The 22,929-nt window shown below is 44.7% G+C and overlaps 1 protein-coding gene across 2 annotated transcripts in view; it reads left to right on the top strand.

The window, feature by feature from the left end:
* Positions 1 to 6,497: 6,497 nt before the first annotated feature.
* Positions 6,498 to 22,929, top strand: part of FBLN2 (fibulin 2) — a 109,252-nt gene continuing 92,820 nt past the window's right edge. Inside the window, exon 1 of one of the 2 annotated variants that reach the window (XM_049826937.1) lies at positions 6,498 to 6,658. The gene's annotated coding sequence lies outside the window, so the exon portion shown is untranslated. Of the gene's footprint in view, positions 6,659 to 18,455; positions 18,556 to 22,929 lie in introns of those variants that run through there. The other variant, XM_049826938.1, reaches the window with a different exon arrangement.

The raw sequence follows: 22,929 nt of genomic DNA, 5'->3' as shown, positions 1-22,929 counted from the left end.
AATTTTAAGGTGGCCATACAAGTATAAGCCACCACACTGCTGTGAGCAGAAATATTTCCACAAAGGGAAAAGCTCCTGGCAGTAGAAGATGAGCAGGTAAAATTCAGTAGTTGTGAGGTATGTAAACTAAATATCTTAGTAAAGGAATGACAGAAGATACTCTTTACTTCAGGTTAAAAACCTGGCAAGTCCTTGCTTGCACTGAAAGGGCAAAGGGATTAAAAAAAAAAAGCCCACACAAACTTAATGGAGAACTTAGTTATCCCTGCCACCCTGCCTGGGGCTGGCTGCGTGGCCCTGCAGCATCTCTGATTTCATCCCTTCCCCTTCCCTGGCAGGTGGCTGCTGCCCTTCCTCCTCCTCACTGTGCAGTTGTCGGGGGCTGCTGCTTAGGGCAGGGAGCCGTGGCAGTCCTGCTCCCCTGGGAGCACCCTGCATTGATGCTCAGATCCTAAGTGGACCTAGAGAAGCAACAGTCCAATGTTACCAGACAGGGGCACTTTGCTGCCTTCTGTTTCCTTTGCTGTCAGTCCCTCTCCCGGTTTTACTGCCTGCCAGTTGCTCTGTCAGTGTCCTTTGGGAGATGCCCTAATCCTTAATTCTTCCTTTGCTCTGAATAGCTCTGGGCAATGCCACCTATTTGCCCTGTCAGTAAGTCCTCTCCAGACAAATTAGTGTCTTGTGACATGAATTTGTTCCATGCACCAATAGGGGACAAAAATGTAAGAGGACTCCAGAGTTTGAAAACTGGAGTGGCTCTTTACAAGAACACTAATGTAGAGCGTGCACAGCTTTGCAGGGCATTTCAGCCCTACTCACAGTCTGGCTGCCTGGCTTCCCATTGCTTGCTTGCTTCTTGCAACTTGTAGCCATCCTGGCTTTCACACTGGCTGCTCTCCTGCATCCTACCTACTGCTATATCCAGCAAGGCTGGGTGCAGTGCTGACAGATCTCTGCACCCACAGAGAACCCTGCTGACGCTAGCGGAGTTGTATGTGGGTGCAAAAACCCACATAAAAAGAGCCCACACAGAAAGAGCCCGTGGGCTCTGGGTCCTAGTTGGCAACCTTAAGTATTTGCAATGTTCTGTTGAAATGACATTTCAATACTGTTATCCTTTCTAAATTAAGAGCATGTTTCAGAATCATAATGCAAGGCACTACTTGGAGGGTAGCTTCACATGATGCAGCATGTTGGCGGTCATTCTTATCTTGGATATTTGTTTTGTTTTGTTTACAACCTGCATGCAATTTGCTGCAGCAAATCTGAAGTGGATTTTAATGGTCTGCATTAGTCGCTCATCTACCACAAAGAGCTAGAGCTTCATCTGTTTTTCAAAACTTCAAGGTCAATACTGAACACTTTCAAAAAAAGAAAACAATAAAGCCCCCTCATTGTTCCAATTGCATCCTCAACTTTCTCACTCTCAAAATCTTCAGGTACTGAAGATCCTGTGAGAGGAACTGGGATGGCCAGGAGGAAATGAGAGATACCAACAGGGGTGACTGGGGAAAAATGCAACTCTACCTCCTCAGTGCATATCTGTATGGATGTCAGCTTTGAGCCACTACTCCATAATCAGAAATCAGTCCAAACTAAAGTGTGTCTGACATGCTTAGCTGGGGTTTCTTGGGAACTTTACGTGTGACAAAAATGAAGATAACAAGCACTGGAAGAGGGCATGTTATACCTGTTTCTATGGCTATGGGGTAAAGGAAGAGCTTGCCTTGGCAGAGGATTTGTCTCAGCAGCCTTTGCAGTCCAAAAGTTCATCGATGAGGTGACATTTGCTGGCATCAGAGTGCTGATTTCTGAGAGCCATGCTTTCCATTATGTACTTATTGATGGTGAAAAAATTTGAGAACAAGGAATAGTTTCAAGTCAGGTTCCAAGATAAAGATATTTTTCCTGCCATTTGTCTTGAAGAGCCCTTTGATCTTAGATTTGGGTACATTTCTCAGGCACTTGCAGTAAAATGTCAGAATCTGAAAGAATGCCTTATCAAATGCTGCTTTTAAGTGCTCTTGGTTTGTCAGTACATTAAATTAACAGCAAGTTACTGTTGGGCACACTTGCTTCTTGCTTAAAGAATTATGCTTTACTCTGTTACACATGCGTGACTTCACCGATTCAGTGCCCTTGAAGGAAATATACCTGCAGAAAAACTGGTTGATGATAAAGAAAGGGCAACCTCCTAAACTGTCCAGGCAGGTAATTCTCACACTGCATTCATCCAGCACCACAGGAATCTTCTCTTGTAGGCTGTTTCTTTAACTTTCCACTGTTAAGCGTTCAACCATGCAGGTCACAGTAAATCTTTGCAAGTCCTGGTGATTAGAAATCTCTAGAACAGTATGAGCTTTTCTCCACTGGGTTCAGGGTAGACATATGTTGTAATTGATTTGTGTGGATTGGGCTAGTCTATAAAGTGTGCAATTTTTCTCTTGTTTGAAATGTGTTAGAATATTGACTCTCTGCTATTTCAAAGCAGCAACATCTGCTAAAAGCTTTTCCTACGTGAGCTGTACTTTTCTTATGTTTTTCAACTGTACACTGGAATAAAAGGCATGCTGTTGAATGGCCTGACTTTGGCCAAGTAGGCATTGTTTTTTGTTGCTTTGTGACATCTTCCCAAATTCTGAAAAACTGTGGTTGGATGAGGACGTGTGAGGAAATATTTCAGTCTGAGTCTTCCCGCACTTGACAATTGTTCAGCTCTGCTCTGTGGTTATTCAACCAGAGTTGCACTGCTTTAAAGTGGGAATGCTATAGCCATGTGGAAGAGAGAGTCATGGAAGATATGTGGCAAAAGAGTTCCTACAATTTAGTGGCATCAAAAAAAGGAGTAGAGGAGACACTGGTGGTGTGGTTCCCACTGGTCTGCAACTAGGAAACTGTTGCTTAGGAAACACTAAAGACTTTTTTTTGTGTTAGCCCTGGAATTCTAAAATGTCACATCTTCTCTCCCCTGATTTGTTTCCTCTTCTTTGGGGCTTTTATTTGGAAAAGCTCCAGCTGATTCTAAGTGGATCAAGTTCTCTAGGATTAACTACACCATGTACAGAGGTTTCTCTATGTGTTCTGGTTTCCAACCTGACTCTTGGAAGGAGGCAGTGCTACCCTTCTCCCCTTCGGTGCCCAATGGAGCGCTCAGAGTTTCAGGAGTGCTGGAGATGCAAAAAAATGGCTGGATGAAAGTCCAAAAGAACATTTTTCCTCTTTAAGTCAGACTTTCAAAGAGTTAGTTTTGCTTTCCAAAGCTAGTCCCGGAGTGGGTATGTGCTAATCCCACCAACGATGATGACTGCTCTGTATCTTTGTGTGGATTCACATGACCTGCCTTATACTTTCAGTCCCCAAACAATGGGGTTTTTGTCAGTTTTCTTTCATTCAAAAATGATGGATATTTCCATTTAGCCTCACTTAATGAAATCCTGGATGTATTAATTCTTCAGTGTCACTTGAAGTCAAAGCAAAATATTTTGAGTGATCTTATGATGTTAAAAAAAATTACTCTCTTTCTGAGCCATATTTTTACTCAGGCAAATTGAGTGAAAGTACTGCCTGAGGACAGGCCACTAGCATAGGACTCCAACTTTTGATTTAGGTTTAGGGCTTCCTGAGTTTATCCAGGTGAGTGGTGTTGTGGTGAGGCGCAGCAGAGCTGAGCTGGCAGGTTCTTAACAGCCATTTTGCTCTGCTGTGCTGAGGAGTTTCTATCCTCTACAGTAAGGTCCTCTGGGGCCATACTGCATCTGTTATTTTTGTTTTACACGCATATGTAGAGGGATGAATTGGTTTGTCCCAGTGGCATGGCCAGAGATCACTGGCAGAGCAGGGTACAGTCTGTTTCCTGTGTCAGTTATCCGCCCTGGTAGTGCCATTGCTCTCCTTCAGCTCAGTCCTCAGCTGCTGGACACAAGACTGAGACTCTGTGCATGACTTCCCCACACGTCTCCCCTCCTAAAGGTGCAGCAACAAACACTGAGTCTGTGGTCATGTTTCCTCCTGAAGTCCCCCCCCATTGCTATACATTCAGGTCTGGGTGTAGCAAGGGCATTAGAGATGCTCTTGTACAAGCAGTGAGAAGGATTTTTAACTTCTGTCTTTAATGGGCCTGCTTGTTGGCGTCTCCTGCTGCCTCTGGCTGTGTTGGTTGTGTTGGTGGCGCAAAAATGGTGATAACAGTCAGTGGGTGTTTCAGGGAGAGGAAACCTCATGTTGAAGACCTTCCATAGTCAGAGGTGCAGCTTGCAGTCCCCTCTTAGATCTGAGGAAGGATTTATGTGCCTGAAAGCTCCTTAAATATTTTCCATGTGCATCAACTGGTCTGATGAGAGATTTTACCCCTACCTACAGACTTTGCCTTGCTGAGGCCATCATGGCTTTAACAGTAAAAACTGCTGGAGTGATTTCAGGAGTCTCCTGTAATCTCCGTTTTAGTTTTATCACAGTCCTGGGGTTGACTCCATTGGTCTCTCCCGGTCTTCCTCAAACACGCGTGACTCAGACCCCAGGGTGTGGAACTGGCAGACGTGGGCTCGCTCCCAGTTCAGCCACAAACCCAGTGCAAAGCCCAGATGAAGCGTTACCGCTGGCTCTGCTGCTTCCCATCTGCTCATGGCACAGCTGGGTGACAGCAAGCGGCACTCATGGGCTGTCACCAGATGATTTAAGGAGACTGTAAACTCTACCTTCAGAGCAGCAATGTTCACGTTGCATCTTCGCAGAAATGGAGAGAAATCGGAGTCCTCTGCTCTTTCTATGCTTTCTTTTTTTCCTTCAGATGAAATTCAGGACTGGTAGGATCATTTTTGGAGGGTTGGTTGTTTCCTCACAAAGCAAACAGCATTATTCCCTCTGGCTAAAGTTACACAATAATTTTGTGTAGTGTCTACCCCTGAGGGTGTCCAGCAGCGATCGGCATCAAACCCCTTCCCCACGCACGCTGCAACATCACACAGTAAGACAGTCCCGCTTTCCCAAGCTTTGGCTGTGTCGGAGACAGGATACCACAGTATTCAGAAATGGAAATTCTTACACTGCTACTTTTCCCTAATTGTACGCACATTTTGTCTGTGCAGATTTCAAACTTGCCTGTAGATGGGAGCTACTGAGAGCCAGAGGCAGCCCAAAAATTTCTTTGATAATGTTGCCTTTTTACTGTCACAGACTGGGCTAAGCTGCATTTGCTGGAGGAGGAGAGGAGAGTACAGGAGGAGAAGGGCGTGATGAGGAACCTCTCCCCCAGGGTGGCAGTGACAGGAGAAGATGACGGAGCACTGCAGGGAGCCAGCACCTCCGACTGCAGCAGTAGATGCTGCTCCATCCGTTGGTGCCTGGGAGAGGCAAAGCCGGCAGTCAGACCGCGGGTGCTCTGCTACATCCATCAGCTGGTTGCTCCAGGCAGCTGTCCACATTGCCTGTGCTAGGGGCAGGCTGGTGGTGCAGAGCCATTTTGCTGAGGGCTGATGAGTGCCGCGCAGGCTTGGGCAGAGCTGCCCTCTGCCAACAGCTTTGGTGGGCATCAAACAGGATCAGCAGCAAGGCCTGGACGTGCAGGGAGTGTTTGGTCAGTCCCTTTGTCCCACCAGTAAATGCCCGAGAAGATGGAGGAGCTCTGCAGTGGGAAAACAGCCCGGCAGGGTCTCCCTGTGCTGCCCACCCCAGGCGCTTGTTGCAGAGGTTCAGGGCTGGCCCCACAGCCAGGCTAAGGGCTGGAAACAGCTTGTGCTGAAGGGGCAGAAATGCAGGGGGGAGCTGAGCCTGGTGCCCCAAAGGGAGGTCCCAGAGCTCCCCATCCAGGATGAGACGGGCTCCCTCTGAGCGAGCCCCCTGGGCTTGCAGGCACGTCCCTGCTGCCTGGCTGGGAGAAGGCACCCTGGGTTATTCTTAAGACCCTCTGAGGGATGTTTTCTTGATGACATAGTGCTGCAGTGACTTTGTTCTTCCCGGGGACATGTGTCTAATTCATACCAGGATGGGTTGCTATAAACAGTCTCGATTGTCACATATATGTGACAACTGGACTCTCTCGATGTAAAGATTAGGATCAAAATCACCAAATGCTTCTGTGGTGGCTCACGGCGAGGTAAGTTTGGGGCCACTTAGATCTCAGAAAGCAGCAGTGGGACGAAAAGAAAATTGAAAGTGCTTCTTCGCACAATTTCGAAGCCACCTTTGATCGAGTGAGCAGGCTTAACCTGGACAAATCCAGGAGGTGCGGCACTTCAGCCCCACGGCGGGCACGGGGCTCGGCTTTCACCGCCCGCTTTTTTTTTTCCCCCTTTTTCTTTCTTTTTTTTTTTTTTTTTTTTTTTTTTTTTGAATTGCAAACCCCAGGAAATAGGATGCAGACTTTTCTCCTCCACGTGAGCGTTATAAAACAGCCGATCTCATTGTTTCAGTATGTCCAGCCCCGCTCCGCGGGCTCCCCGGGACGGCGGGCGCTCGCCTCCCGCCCGGCCCGCGCTGCCGCCGGCCGCGGTGCGGAGCGCGGTGCGGAGGCGGCAGCAGCAGCAGCCCCCGGTGTCGGGTTAGACAAACACCCCGCGCCGCCGGTCTGCCCCGCCGCAGCTTTCCGGCCCCTCCCTCTGGCTCCCGGGGTCCCCTTGCCCCTTCCCCCGCGGAGCGGAGCGGTGCGGCGCGGAGCCGGGCGGTAAGTGCAGCAGCGGGGGAGCGCGGGCGCGGAGCCCCCGGGCGCGGATCGGTCCCCGGCGCTCCGCTCCGCGGAGGTGCAGGGCTGAGCCGCCCCCGCGGAGCCCGGCGGAAGGGCCCGGGACGCCCGCCGGTCCCGGTGCCGGTGGCGGGCGGAGCGGAGCCGGCTGCAGCCCCTCGGTGCGGGGGACGCGATCCGGAGCCCTTTCCCGGCTACTGGGACAAATGTGCAAATGTTTCCTTACGCCGCTTCTCCTCTCTTTCTCCTTTTCTTTTTTTTTTTTTTTTTTTGTTGTTGTTCTGAAAGTGGCAAGTTGTCAAAGGAAAAAAGTTGCCGTGGATGTTTCAGAGCTGTTGCTTTATTGAAAACAACTCCCTGGGTGGAGGCGAGAGCAGGCTGTGGTTCGGTGGGAGTGTTTGCAAATCAAATGTCATTTGGAGGTGGGGGGAAATCTGGCAAAATTGCTCCATAAATGCATTCTCCAAGTTGTGCAGGCTTGCTCGCCTCGTGTGAGCTTAACAAAAACCAAGGGGAAGTTTGAAAGGAAGAGGAGAAAATACATGGGATAACTAAGAAAAGTGCTTTCTGCCTGCTTTTGCTGGTGTGCTTTTTTTTCCTGGAGCGAGCAGCTTTGGGTGTGAACACTTGCCGGCTGCCTCCCTGGCAGAGTGGAACAGGGGGCTGTGTCGGGGAGATTTGGGGGACCAGGCTTGCAGGATCGGTGGAGAAATCCAGCCACAGGCAGCAGAATTGCCCACGGCATGTTCAGGGCTTGAGCGAGAACCAGCCTGTTCTCTGCCCCCATGCCTCCCCTCACCTTATCTCTTCCTCTTGTCACTCAAAGGCTTGTGCTGGAGCCTTTCGGTCCGCCCAGAGCTGAGCCACCCGCGGGGAAGGAGGCCAGAGGCGGTGGGGTTGGGCGCACGGTCTGTACCACCTGCAGGAAGGTCCTTGAGCTTACTGGCGCCACACTGGCACTGAGTTTTTTCTCTAAGCCTTTGGTACTGAAGGAAAAGATATTATTTTTGCCGAGTTATATTAGTACTGAGTTTTGCTTCTTTGCACCCATAGGTGATGAGTAGAGGGGTGGTGCTTGAGAGTGTATCTGTTCCCAGGGTTTTCTAACGGACACCAGCACATGGATTCTCTCCTTTCCTGCTCCTCCTCATGGGACATCTTTGTTTTAGGCATCCTTGCCCTTTCAGTTGCAGAGGGAGGCTATGGGCACATCCCATAAACGTGGCTTTACTTGGTTAGTCTGTCATTTAACAAGAAAAACTACGGCTTATGGTATATAGTTAATGATGGGTGTAAAATTATCTGAGAAAGATACAGCTTTCTAGACATAGAACACCCTTATTAGTGGAATGGGTGAAACCATTTTTAATATGAAAGATTTTCCTCTAATGGCAGAATGGGGCCTGCAGAGGCCAAAAAAGGATCTTTTAACTGCTTCTTTTCCCAAATGGAGTCATCTGGACCTTCAAAATCACTTTGAAGACAGTTACACCAGCATTAATTGGACTGGTGCTGGCGTAAAAATATCATCCAAAAATCACACCCTTAATTGGTATTACTGTGTTGGCAAACCTTTTCCAGCGCTGCCTTATTCTTCAACAGCCATATTATTTTAATTGTATCCATGTATTCTGTCTCACAAGCAAGGCTCTGAGTAGGATTTATTGAATTCAGTGTGGTGGCTGGTGCTTTACCTTCTCCAGTAAAGACAAGAAACTGATGGCAAAGCAGCTGAGGCCTTCAGTCCTGGTAGCTCCTCAGGGGTTCCACTTTTGTGGGACTGCTGGTATGAGCATATTGCAGTAAGCTGATTTGCAACCTATACTGGGAGAAAAGGTGAATGCTAGCCTTGCAGTGTATTTAAATACTAGGAAAAATGTTTTTTTCTTTTAATTCAAATCAGTTTCTGTGACTGGAGAGGTCTCATTCTTTTCCTTCCATCTGTCCGTCCATCCACTTTAACACCTTTTCAGTTGCTTTAGGTGATAACGTGGCATTATATACTTCTAAATTTATCTGATCTACTTGAAGCTGGAAGAAGCCATCTTTAGGCAATTTTGTGCAATGAGTGGTAGGTAGCCTTTCAGGGGCAATGATGGGCAGTGAGTCCCATGGTGCTTGGTGGTACTAAAGGTGACATTCCAGTGCCATTGGCACCTTCTGTCCCACTCAGGCATGCAGCATGGGAGAGCAACAACAACCCACATACCTGAGGGCTGGTTGGGTGGGCATAGCTGGGGAGCCGTTGGCCCACTGGAAAAGGCCCATGAGCACACGGGAGTCTGCACCGGAGTGCTCATGAGTGTAGCTTTACTCCCGCATATGCGCGAGGTGAAGCCCACCAGACATCCCAGGCTGGCTTTTGGCTCAGGTGGTAGATTGGTATAGAGCAGCAGCACAGTGACGAAATGGCATCTTCTCAACTGCTATCTCTCTGGTTGGTACTGAGCCCTGTTACTACACTTTTTGGAAATACAGCGTTTTGCTGGACAGTTCCTCATCAACAGGAGGGACAGTGCTGGGGCATTTCCACGCTGCCAGAACCGCCCCAGCCCTGCAGATGTCCATTCCTCTGGATTCGCAGGAACAGAGTATAGACTAGAATCATAGAATGGTTTGGGCTGGAAGGGACCTTAAAGATCACCTAGTTCCAAACCCCCTGCCATAGGCAGGGGCACCTTCCACTGTGCCAGCTTGCTCAAAGCTGCATCCAAGCTGGCCTTGAACACTTCCAGCGATGGGGCATCTACAACTTCTCTGGGCAACCTGTTTCAGTGTCTCACAACACTCACAGTGAAGAATTTTTTCTTAATATCTAATCTAAATCCACACTCTTTCAGTTTAAAACCATTACCGCTCGTCCTATCGCTACACTCCCTGTTAAAGAGTCCCTCCCCATCTTTCCTGTAGGCCCCCTTCAAGTACTGGAAGGCTGCTATAAGGTCTCCCCAGAGCCTTCTCCAGGCTGTGGGAGTAACTCCAAGTAGTTACATCGCACCACCAGGCTGTGACCTGCTTTCACTCCATGTTAAAAATTATGCTTTTTGTGCCTTTTTCTGGTGTGTGTGTGAACCTCTAAGGGCTCCTGTGGCTATCATTGCTGTAGAGTCTGGTATCTGCTCTCAGTTCTCAAAGCCTGCATGGAGACTCTTGGGTATGGAGCTACCTCAGCTGTCCTTCCTTGTCATCCTTGTGCCCTTAGATTTTTGCATCCCCTGTAAGCCAAACCAAGCCTACAAACCAAACCATGCCTTTCACAGCTGCCTTCTTTCCTTTATTCCGGGAGATGACAAATGTTTACAGTGTTGGTCTTCTCTTCCAAGCTGTTCTTTGGAAATTTTTCCATGCCTGGGAGTTTCTTCCCCTAGTTTGCGGGTAAGAGGTGGGATTTAACTGCTTCTGGGAAAACCAGAAGTGTCCTTTAAACTATCCAGAGATTTCTGTGGCTGCTGAAAGACTTACCGTGGGCACATGCTTTCCTACAGCTGCCTTCTGGCTTTTCAGCATCATACTCTGAAGAAACCGGACTGCTGCTAGCTGGCCCACCACTGCCGGGGCTGCTTGCCTCTTCCATGAGCCTTTGACCTTGAGGCAACCATGATCTCAGGTGGCCTCACGCTGCCCCGGGAGAGGGCTGTGCCTGCTGGGATCTCCCCTTCCTCCCCTGTCCCAGGGCTGAACTGTACTGAGGTCTTTCTTTTCTAAGTTGTATGCAGGTCCCTAGTGGCAGAAAGAACCTTGACTCTTAATTATTCTGCCTCTTATCTCCTCTTAGATGTACCAACAGCCCATGTGTTTAGAATAAGGCTCTTATATAGTCATGCAGTCTCACGCATTCACTTTTGTTTAGCTTTTCCCCTCATTCTCTTGCATTAGAAATTTGGATTTCCTTTCAGCTCATTGGCATAATATTAACCTTTCTTTTTGCTGGAAGTGACATGTTGCCTTTAATAACAGGGGCCTGGATTTAATATCCTAAGAGGTCCTTTTCCAATTCCATGTTCATATAGATCAGGAGCTAAAAGAAAGAGCCTTCTAAAAGGGGCTTTCCAGAAAGTGGTTTGTTTTCTCTTGCTTACATTGTTGTGGTCTTTTTGTAAGAAACCAAACTGTTGAAAAAAACCATATATCCCACTTAGATATGAAGAAATTGCCGCTCACTTGTGGCCTGGATCCACTCCTTCTGCTGAACATGATCAGAGCAAGACCAGATCCTTTGAGTTACCTTTTCATTCTTGTGTGTTAAAAACCTAATGTAATTAATGCAGCTTAATTTTCATGAATAATATATCTCCTGGTCTGCTTTAAGACAGACATACATTCCTTGTCTGTCTTGTTTCCTAATGAATATTGTGGATTGAATCCAAAATCAGGGAGAAGTTTAAGCACTGTCCCTGATCCATGCATGCAGCTCTCCCTGACTTCATTGTTCAGATGTGACCTCCAGGCTTCCCGCGTAGGGGTGGCTGTGGAAGTAAATGTTTGATCAGGAGATGTCACTGACATTTATTGCTGGGTGCACTAGAGCCTGTGGCTTTCATCAGTGTGGCCTTATTTTTATGAATGAAGGCAGGCAATGACTGCCGAGCTGTCCAAACCAGTGCCAGGAATCCGGTATTGTAGAGACGTGGGTGGAGACGGGAGCGTGAGAAGTGCTTCTGCGCTGGCGATCCCACCGTGGTACAGCTGCATGTCCAGCCCCAGATGCGATGGATGGCTGTGCTGTTTCTGTGGTCTGGAGGTGGTCTGGGGTCAGGGGGCCCTGGAGATAAAAAGTCATGAAGAGGTACGTCACACACTCCTTTTTGTGACATGAAGTTTTAAAAAGTGTCCCTTTTCACCTCACAGACTCTTTCCTGCCTATTTTGGTAGGAATTTTTTTTTTTTTTTTTTTTTTTTTAATCCTTAGCATGAAACTTCTTTTAGTTCAGTTCTGGTTTTTACTCTTTACTTTATTCAGTGAACACACCTTGGAGACAAGGAGCTCATTTTTTCCTATATCCACAAAACGTTTTAGTTACTGCTAACCCCTTAGACCTGTACATGCATAGTCAAAGAAGGTTCTTAATGTGGTTGTGTCTAGACTTGTCATGGAGAAAGAGAGAAAAAGCAATTCCTGGGGCATAGATACATGACTTTTTGGAAGTAGAAAAATATAACCAGCAAAGATTATATCCCCAACAGAGCTGGCAGAAGGGGTCTTATGGGTGTTCTTAATCCACCTCACTGCACAGTCAGCCAGGTTAGCTCAAACCACCTTTGTTTTTGACTTAAATTAGCTGAGTCTGCACTAGCGCAGTGAATGTTCTCTCTGTCCCTCCTGCCAGACATGCGGTGGGGGACTACCAGCCAGCTGCTGGTCCTCGGCCAACTCCTGCTATAGCCACATCCAGGAGAGACCGTCTGTGTGTCCCCCAGGCATTACTTAAATGAGAGCTGAGCCATTTGTTCAATATCAACTTAACCACGTTTGTCAGACAGAATCAGCTTAAGATGTGCCCCTTACACTCACGTTTGTGCTGTCCTAAATCATTTCGGCTTGGCACCTATCCCCCAGCTCTTAGCTCAGGTCCCATTAACAGTTCTTTCTGGGAAATTTCACAGGTCACTGGTGCTCTGCGGCAGCCATGAGGAGTGGGACCAGCTGAACACCTTAAGGGTGTCTGTGTGGTTCAGAGCGAACAGCTATTTTACCCATGGAAGGACAGACCTGTTCTTTTACCTGAGGATTTGCGAACCATTTAGGATGATACTGGATATGCATGCATGGACAGAGACTTAGAGGATGCCTATGAGATTTGAATTCCTATTTAAATTAAAAGGCAATTTGTTGTCTGTGTTTCTGTGACAATCCCATTCAAGTGTTTTATAGAAACAACTTCTAGGACTTTTGCTTTTCTGTACTGTGCAGTGGGCTTTGGAGGCCAGGTTAATTATAAAAAAGAAGATAGAAGGTGGAAAAACACTGTTTTGCTGGTGTCATGAATCTTTAGATAGGAGAGAAACAGAATACATTTAAAACTCTGAAGTGTTTTGCAGCCTGAAACCTTTTCACAGGAAAATGCTCCTTTAAATATATGGCCGGAATAGAAAAAAAAATCACTTCTGCAAATGATTATTTTTTTTAAGAATTAAAAAACACTGTTAGAAATGATTAATTATTGTAACATGTGAGCGCTGTAAAGTTTCATCTATTCGCAGTAGTATTTCAAATGATTTAAAGTTGTTTGCTTAAGGTTTGCTTTTACCATGTCATTAAATGTCATGGATTTGTTCCAGCTGTCCTCCACAAATGTATCACTCATGATGGATTTTGCATGGGAACAGGCTACCAGATTTTAGTTTTGATACCAAAGCCCCATTTTGTTTTATTTTTAATATAGTTTTGCTTTGCAGAATGTATTATTGGCTTTTAATGGAGTTGGCAGAAAAGATGCTAGCAACTCTACTGGGCAGAGTTATTGGACCTGGCTTGCACCTTCTTCTGAAACCCTTTGAGGATGGACTCAAGGGTGGGCATCTGTGCAGATATCTGATCCCTCTGACTGCTACCAGACTTTTTCCTCTGGTATTTGGCTGTGCCTGGTCACTGCCTCCCATTGCTGTCACTGCCTCCTGGCAGTATGTAAGTCCTCCTATCTGCTAGTTGCATAGTTCACATGAGCACTTCCTAATTTGCTTTAGGCAAAATCAAGTGGATTATCTCAAGCCACTAATTAGACTATTGAAGATAATCCTGCTGGCTTTGGGGTTTGTCTCTTTCCTTCCTGAAGTGAATTAGGGAGGACTCAGAGGCTGCTAGACCAGCCACATCTGAAGGGAGCTGGGCTCTTGCTGGGTGTAAGGACAGGCAGCTGAAGGTCTCCTCACCAGCACAGCTGCAGCCGAGAGGGCAGAAAGTCACCATGGACTTACTAACAGACTAACCAAGTCATTATTGAAGGAGAACATCTTTCTTACTGAGCTGCTGAGGCATGCCCGGTGGCTCTACCAGGTCTGTTGACACTTATCTTTTACTTACTCAATTTTTGTAACAAGAACACTTACGTTTGGTAGCCCATCATGTTTTCCTATTCTAAACTAATCAGCCTCATGCATGGAGCTCTGTCATATAATCAATATAGCATACCGTCTGATAATCTTGAAAGACTGGGTATGATTAATGTATAGAAATTGGATGGCTACTTGGAAAGGATATAATCTGATACTGTACAGAGCAGATTGATTTGGGAGATTACCCCTGAGTTCCGAATTGGTAAATAGCGTAAATGGATCCACTCAGTAAGAGGAACTGCAGTATGCTCTCAAACGTTAGTTTGCCTTTAGAGCAAAACCAAAAATGCGATCTGCTTTGTGACATGCCATTTGGTTCCTGGCATGGCTGCTTGTCCAGAAGGATATGTCCCGTGGGAAGTGTTTGTAATAATTGTGGAGTTTTCTAAAATGCAGACGTTAATAGCAGGAATACATGATAAGCAATCTCTCTTCATTTTTATTAAGATTTTTGCATTCTTCTCGAAGTGTTGACATAGTACCCTGGGGTGTTCCAAGTGTCTGAATATTTAGGATGTGTAAAAGAACAAGAACATAATGATATCTTTTCTGTCTGGGCAAACAGGTTAACTTGAGTGCATCACTTTTATTCCTACATTTAAACAGAATGAACTAAGATGCTAGTAATAAAAAAGGAAACTCACTGGTATATACTTACATGTACTAAAATATCTCCTTCTGTAAAGAGTGAAAAAATAAATTAGCACTTTTTGGTGTTTATTATCTCTAGACTAGACAGTTGCATATATTTAATTCTAATTCTTGGTTACATTTCTGTAGTTTGTGGTTGCTTGTCTCTGAGGCTAGAAATAGCATTTTGTTGCATGCTTGTGTAGTCCAGTTGTACTCTAACATGCTGCTAAAGTTCCACGTGCTGCCATGATTGTGATATGTCTTTGCACTGGAAAAAAAAAACCCCACTAAAATAGGCAGTGAAGTGTGTCAGGCAAGTATGTGTGTGTTTTAAATAAAATAGTCTCCCCGGGGTTTAAATGAAATGTTTCCATTTCTTTTTAAGCCTTCTTTTCTAAAGCCCCTTTAAAGCGACTAAGAAACATCTGCCATCAGTAACATCCTTATGTATGGGCCCTAGCGCTGAGAGTGCAAAGCACGTCACGTTCACATTAGTCACTAGGATGGGGTGAAGAGCTAGGTGTTTGCAGGCAAGCACTTGGGCAGGAGCAGAGCCCAGGATTAGTGTAATAATACTAGTAACAACTTCTAGTTGTTTTTCAATGGCATTTTTTCCTGATGGGTAGATTAAGTAGGTCTCGTTTCCTCATTAAAAACAAAGCAAAGTTAAAGAAGAAAAATGCTTTCTGCAAATCACATCCTGTTTTCATCCTCATTCAATTAGCACAGATTTTAAGTTGCAGAGTGAGTGTCGTCCATCTGACCTGCCTCCCTTCCCCTCCTTATTGACACTGATATTAGAACTATGGGAAAACTTAGACTGTTGGCAAAATGGGTGGAAAATCAAATGTTTAATGTTTTGCTTGAACATTTTGTGGTTTCTCCTGAAATTCTTTGTCTGAAACAAAGGATGTTCTTTGTTCTTTTTGGGGGGGTTTGCTTTTTATTTGAAAAAATATGCAATGTCATTGTGGATTGCAGAAGTTTCTATAGAAATTGCATAAGTAAGTTCTCTACAAAATCTTTTTCTTTTAAACATGGAAAAAGAAGGACAATTAGAAACTGCAAAAAATTGTCTGTTTTGATGGTGAAGAATGGTTTGTTGGCAGATTCTTACAAAAATTCTTCAGAATCAAAATGTTAGTGATTTGGAAAAATCTTGAAGTAGAATAATTTCACATGACCCCCTCTTGGAAGCTTTTAAGTTTTGCATTCTTTGCTCCAGCACAATTCCCACTGAAGAAATTCTTCAAAAACCAGGATTATGGATTCTTTTAAAAATGTCATTCCTTGCTTTTTGGGTACTACACTAAGTTGTGTTTATATATCTTAATCTTATCCTGATTTATATGATCAAACCTAAGCATTCATGGATTTGTTTGGAGCCTGTTAAAGAGATGAGCTGAACTGCAAGATAGACAGTCGCTGCACTACTGAGTTTGCAGGCTCTGGATGCCCAGGCTCTTCCAGCTGGATGTTGGGCTGCTACAGCAGCGTGCTGCCCTCTCTCCCAGGCATCCCAGCCAGAGTTGCCCCTGCCCTGGCCCTGCGGCACTGTGAGTGCTCCCTGGCCTTCCTCGCCATTTACAGGCCTGAGGAGCCGCAATGGGTGCAGGGGATGGGCTGGAGGCAGTGGTCGGTTCCCTCTGCAGAGCTGCAGCTGGGAAGGGGGTGAAAAAGCAAAGCCCTGGGAACAAGCAGTGTGTGTGTGTGTGTGTGTGTGTGTGTGGGGGTGCACCTACACTTGGCATGCTTGGCCCAGTATGGGCCTCTGAGCTCTAAGGGACTGTCTGAACCAGAAAAAAAATGGTGGTTTTGTGACCGTGCGGGTGAAAGGACCTTCTAGTCAGGTCTCTTCTGCCCTTTCAGCCAGACTGGCTTTTACTGTGATGCTAGCTTGCTGCTGTTAAGTAGCTGCTAGTTGTCGCTCTGAAAAGTATTCCTTTGTTATTTCAGAATTACTGAGACACTTAATTGGCTGTTCATTAACTGCCTTAGAGAAAAATAAGATCTGATTAATTGTCATTTCAGCAAATTATAGCCTGTTCTACAGGCTAATGAAATTAAGCAGCGAAGAGCTGGCTTCCTACAGTTAGCTGTAACCTGCCTTAGCTGTGCAGGCCTCGCTGCCTGGCCCTGACCTGGAAGGCTTGAGGTGCACAGGAATCAGAGGGGTCACCGACACGAATCAGGGATGAGGAGCATAGAGTCCCATTTAATGGGGTGAGGACCACGGAGCACTGCTCAGGGCACGATGGAGATGATGCCTGTGCCTGGCAGCGGTACGAGTTGTGGACATAAGTGCAGACAGCCAGCAAGAGAGACGTCTGTTGGCTGCAATTCCTGACCTTTGAGATCACTTCACTTCCTTTTTGTTACTTTTTTATAAGCAATTGTCATTATAACTGATCAAGATAAAATTTCTGAGCTGAGGTCTTGAATTCATTATTGAAGAATGTGTATTTTTCTCTGAAATATTCCTATATAGTACATTATTTCAAGTTTTACTTTACACACATGCTGATTTCAAAGGTAACTGGTTTCAGTAAATTATGCAACAGGGAAGATGCAACCAGCATCTTTGCTTTAGAATAAAAGTCTGGGGTTTGAAGATAGGAAAACTCCACAGATGCGTAATGCAATTGTTAGAAATCCCACACAAGGCATTTGCAGGTGTTACTCACAAGGCCAAGAATTTAAAAAGCAGGTTTCTCACATGAAATTGCTTTGCCGCCTTCTGGCCAAGAGTTAAAAGTGCCCCCAAAGCTTCTCTATTTTCTGCCATCTTTGTGTCTTACATCCTTCCTTTTCCAAGATCCCTGACTTTTGCTCCCCTTCAATCTCTTTTAGGGGGCCTTTCTCAGCTGTTTAAAAGCAGCTATAGCTGTTCCCCCCATCTGCCTAGGGTTGGCAGAGAGAGTAACAGAAACCTTCCATTTCTTTGCCAAGTGGGGCTCCTTCAGCCTCCCTGCATAATTTGATTTAGAAGCATTTGAGACATTGACATTGGCATTCCATGGAATTTGCTTTCAAGAAAGTTGGGGAATAGCACAACCATTGCCCTTTTCAAGACCTAAACATTCATGAAAAGCCTACGCCAGGTTGGTGCTAGTTGTTAGTCACCTGGGTGTTGGTGTGTGGCACTTAGGACCTGATGGTGTGGTCGGGGCTGGACGAGCAGGAGTGACAGTACTTGAGGACTATACCCCTTCTTCTCTGCACCTTCTCTGGTGTATGCAGCTTTGCAACTGGTTTAACTCTTACCTGTGCAGAATTTGTGAAGAAGAGGCATTTCCTTCTTTGGAGTGTAGTCTTCTCAGAACTACGCGTGATGACGATAGCAAATACAAACCAGAAACAGATGAATAACAATAGAATGGAAGAATTAATTGAAGAAAGTTTAGAGGTTTTTTTTTTGTTTGTTTGTTTTTTTTTTTTTTTTTTTTTTTTTTTTTTTTTGTAGTAGTAGTAGTAGCAGTAGTAGAAAGGTTTCTTCCGTTAGCAGAAAAAACCTGAGATTGTTTCTCACTTAGCTGATGGCAACACTGGAGAGGAACGGATGGGAGTCTTGCAGCCCAACCCATGTAATAATGTCTTTGTTGCCAAAGATCCTGGACCAGATGCCCAGGCTTTGCTGGGTCTCAAGAGGCCTCACTGGGCTTTACCAGAGCTGTCTCAGCGGGGAGCCTTGGTAGTGGCCATGGGGATGGCGATGGCCCCTGTGGTGGTGGTGGCCCGGAGCAAGGAGGGCTGGCCCCCTTTGATGTGGGGGCTATAGTCCCCTCTGTGCTGGGCACCCAGGGAAAGGGAGACAACAGCCTCAGCGGCCCAGTGAATACCCCATCCCAGGGTTTGGTAGGTGGGAGCGAGCTGTTTAACAGCCCCGTTCGGGTGGAGGAGGCAGCCCCGGTGCTGCCCGGGCTGTACCTGGGTCAGGCGGCTGTAGGCACGGCTTTGAAATGTGAAGCAGCTTCCTTAGGCATTGCGGGGGGTAAAAAGTGAATTAACCATATCATAGGCACATGGTACTTCCCTGCTCAGATTACACTACAAAATCTGGGCAGTTCCTAAGATAGGGCTGGAAAAGGGGATTTGGGAGTGTGAGCAGCACTTGGAGCAGAGCACAGCTGACATGGCTGGGAACAAAAGGTGATAGGAAAACTCACTGCATCTACATTGCTGCACATCCACAGGTCAGCAGAAATCCTTCCTAACTGGACATTTGTTGCAGATTTACTGGGAGAAGTGTAAAATAACTTTGTTTGAGTGCTGGCTTTGCTTTGTGCCTTGTGTTCTGCTAGTTGCAAAGATTGTATTTGCTGTGTTTCTCTTTGATTTTGTACTTTGTTTTCAGATTTACTTTCTAACTGTTCATCAGGCTCTAAAGCTCTTGCTAAATATCTTGTTTGACAGAGTTTAAAGACTTAAGTAGATAGGGACGGATTTGCTTTGTTAGTTAAGACTGCTAAAGCTGTGTCTACTCTGCTCATGGACAAAGCTTTTGCAGTACGGATCTTTTTCACAAAATACTCCATAAGCAACACATGTGTTTGTGCTATTAGTCAGATCTTCATGGACTTTTTTTAATCTTCTCCTCAGAAGTGAGCTTCTTACAAAAACAATTATTTTTAATGCTGCTTCTGGCCTTTTGACTGGGAATTCAGAGAGCATTTTACCTCATGTACTGAAGCGAAAGTTAGGTTTGTTTTTGTTAATGTAAGTCAAGAAGTAGCAATGATTCAGTGTGACAGGCTGAATGTGAGCCATATGAGCCAAGCTGCACAAGCATAAAGGATGATTGTGCTGCAAAATATCTCCAAGTAATTTAGATTTTGACACACTTACCACTTCTTAAGTTGCATTTCCCCCTCCCCGCCACTCCTGCCCTTCCCCCACCATCCAGGATCTGATGTGATGGAAAAATATATGCATTGTCTGTGGGAATAGTAATGGTTGGGCTAAAAGTGCTTTTGCTTCTGCAAATTTTATTATAGCAATAATGCAATGTGAGAGCTTCACAAAGAGATGATAATAATTGTATACGCTTACGTACATAGTCTTAAATAATGACTTTATGGGCTTAAATAGCTCAATTTTTAGATGATAATTCTTATCACTTAGAGCGTGTGTCATCTGCTTATCTGTTGCACTAGCGGGTTTTGTTACACACCGGTATATAGTAGTTTTCTGATTTAAGAAGTGTAACTTTTGAATTGAGCTGCTGGAGCACAGCTCACACGCAGCTCCCAGCGCGTGTGACAAGAGCTGCATGTTAGGGAGGACTGCCTGTCCCCAGGAAGCCCAGAGAACCGGGCAGAGTGCCACTTGAGTCCCGCTCTTGGGTGGAGGATTTTATAATGCCATTTATTTCCAATTAAGCACTATTGATTTCTTTTGTGCGTGTTTTATTTTTTTGTTGTAGACTTTTTTTTTTAATCTGTGGTTTCTCTGTATGAATGGCAAGTGAAGGCTGTTTTAATGTTGTTTCAAATGATACATACTTATAGCAGGATTTTATGTCCAGCCTTTTTATTGATTAAACATCTGCATGTCTTAGCATTTGGATGTAGAAAGGAATAGCAAATGGTAGTTCATTTCTGGCTAGGATTTCTTACCAATATGTGAAACGTGGGGTGGGGAGCCGTGTGTGTATGTGTGTGAGTGTAATATATTAGTGTAACATCTATAAAATAAGACATATTTTAATGGCTTTTAAACTTGGAGATTGAGTTCTGTTCTCCTAGGAAGCGTATCATGCAGATACAACAGACACATACTGGCGTAAATGAGAACAGAATTTGGTTTTTCAGTGAATCTGTTCTAACCCATTGGCCCAGTCCAAGCCTTTCCCTGAAGTTATTAGAGAGGACCCTGCAGACACTGATGGAAGTGGGGATGAAGCCAGGCATTAAGATGGTCTAGATTGTGACACGCCTTTGCTGTTTAATGTTGAATGTGAAGTTTTCCAAGAAGCAAACAAACAAAAAAATAATAAATTGGATACTATTTTTAAGGCGAAATCCCAGCAAAATGTCTGTCATCAGGTTCCAGACGATTCCTTGCTTCACTTTAACAATGAGCTGTCCATTATATGGCCTTTATTTATGGAATGTTAAACAGTTTCTGGCATTACTGTGCCCCTGCAGGAAGAACAGATGGTACTTTTGAATGAGTTTTGCTATGGGATAAAATGTTCCAGGTCTTCAACAGATCATATCCATCTGTAAGAAAGGAATAGCATTTGTGTAAAATAAACAGGGTAGAGTCAAACAACTTGAAATCCTATACTGAAGGAAGAACAGTGGCTGTAGGCTGAGGTGGTAGTACCCATTGGAAGGTATCGTGGAAAGCTATTGCTTAACATTGTTTTAAAGGGGAACACTTATTTTGTTTAAACATGCCAAATGGGAAATCTGATATATCAGAACTTGGAAGGCAGTGGTCAGTATATAACATGGTCAATATATACTGACAGTAGTCTGTGTATAGCAGGAGTTTGTTACATTTATAATCAGACAGATTGGCTATGTCTTCATCTTGTCTCCATGCAATAAAGTTCTGCCTTGTTTGATTTATAGAGCTTTGGCTCTCTGAGAATAGTGTGGAAGCAATGAAGACCCAGACCCTGACAGTCCTTATCATGTCAGTGTATAATGTAGCCAACCCTACAGAACTTAGCAGAACATCTCCATCGTGATGCACATCTTGCACCCTCCATAAAAGTTAGTTTTACAAGTCAAACAGAGGAGTGGCAGAATTGTGAGAAGTTGCACCACTTTCCTTTTCCATTCTTCTAAATGACCAGGAACTGCTAGGATGACGGAATCCATCATTTTTCAGAGCTCTGTTGTGATTCTTCCAGCTGGCCTCTCAGGGAATGATTGCTTTCTCTTCACTGGCCTCTGCGCTTCTGTGGTCCGCATTCAGTGAAGGAATATCCCTTTCAGTATATCTGTCTTTCTTGCAATTCTATAAATTTTGTTCACATTCCCTGTAGAGTTCTCCTTTGCAAATTGAAAAATCACAGGCTCTTCAGCTTTATCTGCTTGAAAATAAGGTAATTAATCATGTAAGGTCCCCGTATGGTGCATAAAGACAAGCTCACATCTTGAGGGGGCAATCCATCCATCATAAACAGATTATCAGTGAGAGCAGTTGCTCTCTGAAGTTTTAACCACCTCTCCACTGACTGTAGAGGAAGCTTCATCAGTGAGGTAACTTCTAGAAAACTGAAGTTAAACTGAATCTGTGATCTTTAGAGAATTTAAGTTCATGGTCGCCTTTGTTCTATTCTTGTTCTTTGAATACCCAAGATCACTGTATCAGCAACTTGCTTTTAGAAGTGATTCTGCAAAGTAGTTGTGCCTTTATATTATTGGAAATCTAGTGAAAATCTTCCTTCTCCCAGCCTCCAAAATCAGTCAGCTGGGTGTGAATGTCTGACTGGGCTGCCAAAGTGTTTAAAATCATTCTGGGGTGAGGCAAGGTTGTGCCACAGGAAGGCTCTCTGCAGGTGCCTCTTTCTGCCGGACGGCTGCATGTTAGTCAGGCCTTGGAGGCTGTATTTGTGGAAGCACTAACAGAGGAATTTGAGAGAGGACTGGAAAGCAGGAATACCTCTCATTTCACTTTCTTTAGTTTCCTTGGTGTTTGTTTTGCTTTGTTTTGTTTTGTCTTGGTTTTTAATACCAAATGTTCTGTGATTTGGGGAGACTTTATCTTTTACATTTTAGTAACTTTTTCATCTTAATTTTTCTTGCCAGTCGTGTGCTGGACTGTGCATAACTATGGTGGAGGGAGGGAGTATCAGCTCATTCTTCTTCCATTGTATTAATGATTTCTTTCCCCTTGCATAAATCATCTTTATAGTTGCAGGATTTCTTCTGCTGCAAAACAAAATAGCTTCCTTTCCTTCCTGGAGAAAAGTGACCAAAACATACATATGTGTTTTAACATACCAAGGCCAAACAAATTGTGTGCACTAGTCAATACCACCTTCATGGAGTATTGTTCATTGTAATGAAAATCAGATTGAATTTACTGTTTGGTTAGTGCATTCAACAAAAACAAGATGTTGTGAAAGGAAAAGAAGTATTCGTATTGTTTAAATTATATGCAACTCTATAAGGTAACATATAAGAATATTCCATCAGCATTTTATGTTAGTGGGAGTACCTGCATGTGCATCATTTAATGCAAAAAATGACGTTCTCATCAGTTGATTGCTCTGGATTGTCTCTGCAGCATCAGAGGAATACCTGGGTATGGCCTGACATGAAAAGCAGAGTTAACATTAGTGTTTTCATTTCCCCAAAATTTTATATGAGAATATGGGGCTAGCTTGCTTCTCAGTATATTTGAAAGGAGCTGCCTTTTTCTCAGAAATGTTGGAGAGGTCTGGTTGGTTTCTTCAGTGATGACACCGGTTCTCTTCTGGGCAGCAGTTAAAGTAAAATCCCCATTTTGTTAGATACCTTAAACCCATAGTATGTTCCTCATTACAACAAAGCCAAATTTTGCAGTATCAATGTTTCTGGATTGCTGAAATTTCTAATTTTGACTGTTCT

This window comes from Accipiter gentilis, chromosome 23 (genome assembly GCF_929443795.1).
Source record: "Accipiter gentilis chromosome 23, bAccGen1.1, whole genome shotgun sequence".
Classification (NCBI taxonomy): domain Eukaryota; kingdom Metazoa; phylum Chordata; class Aves; order Accipitriformes; family Accipitridae; genus Astur; species Astur gentilis.
The sequence above is the reverse complement of the archived record's forward strand: the minus strand, read 5'-3'. Positions and strand labels throughout refer to the sequence as shown.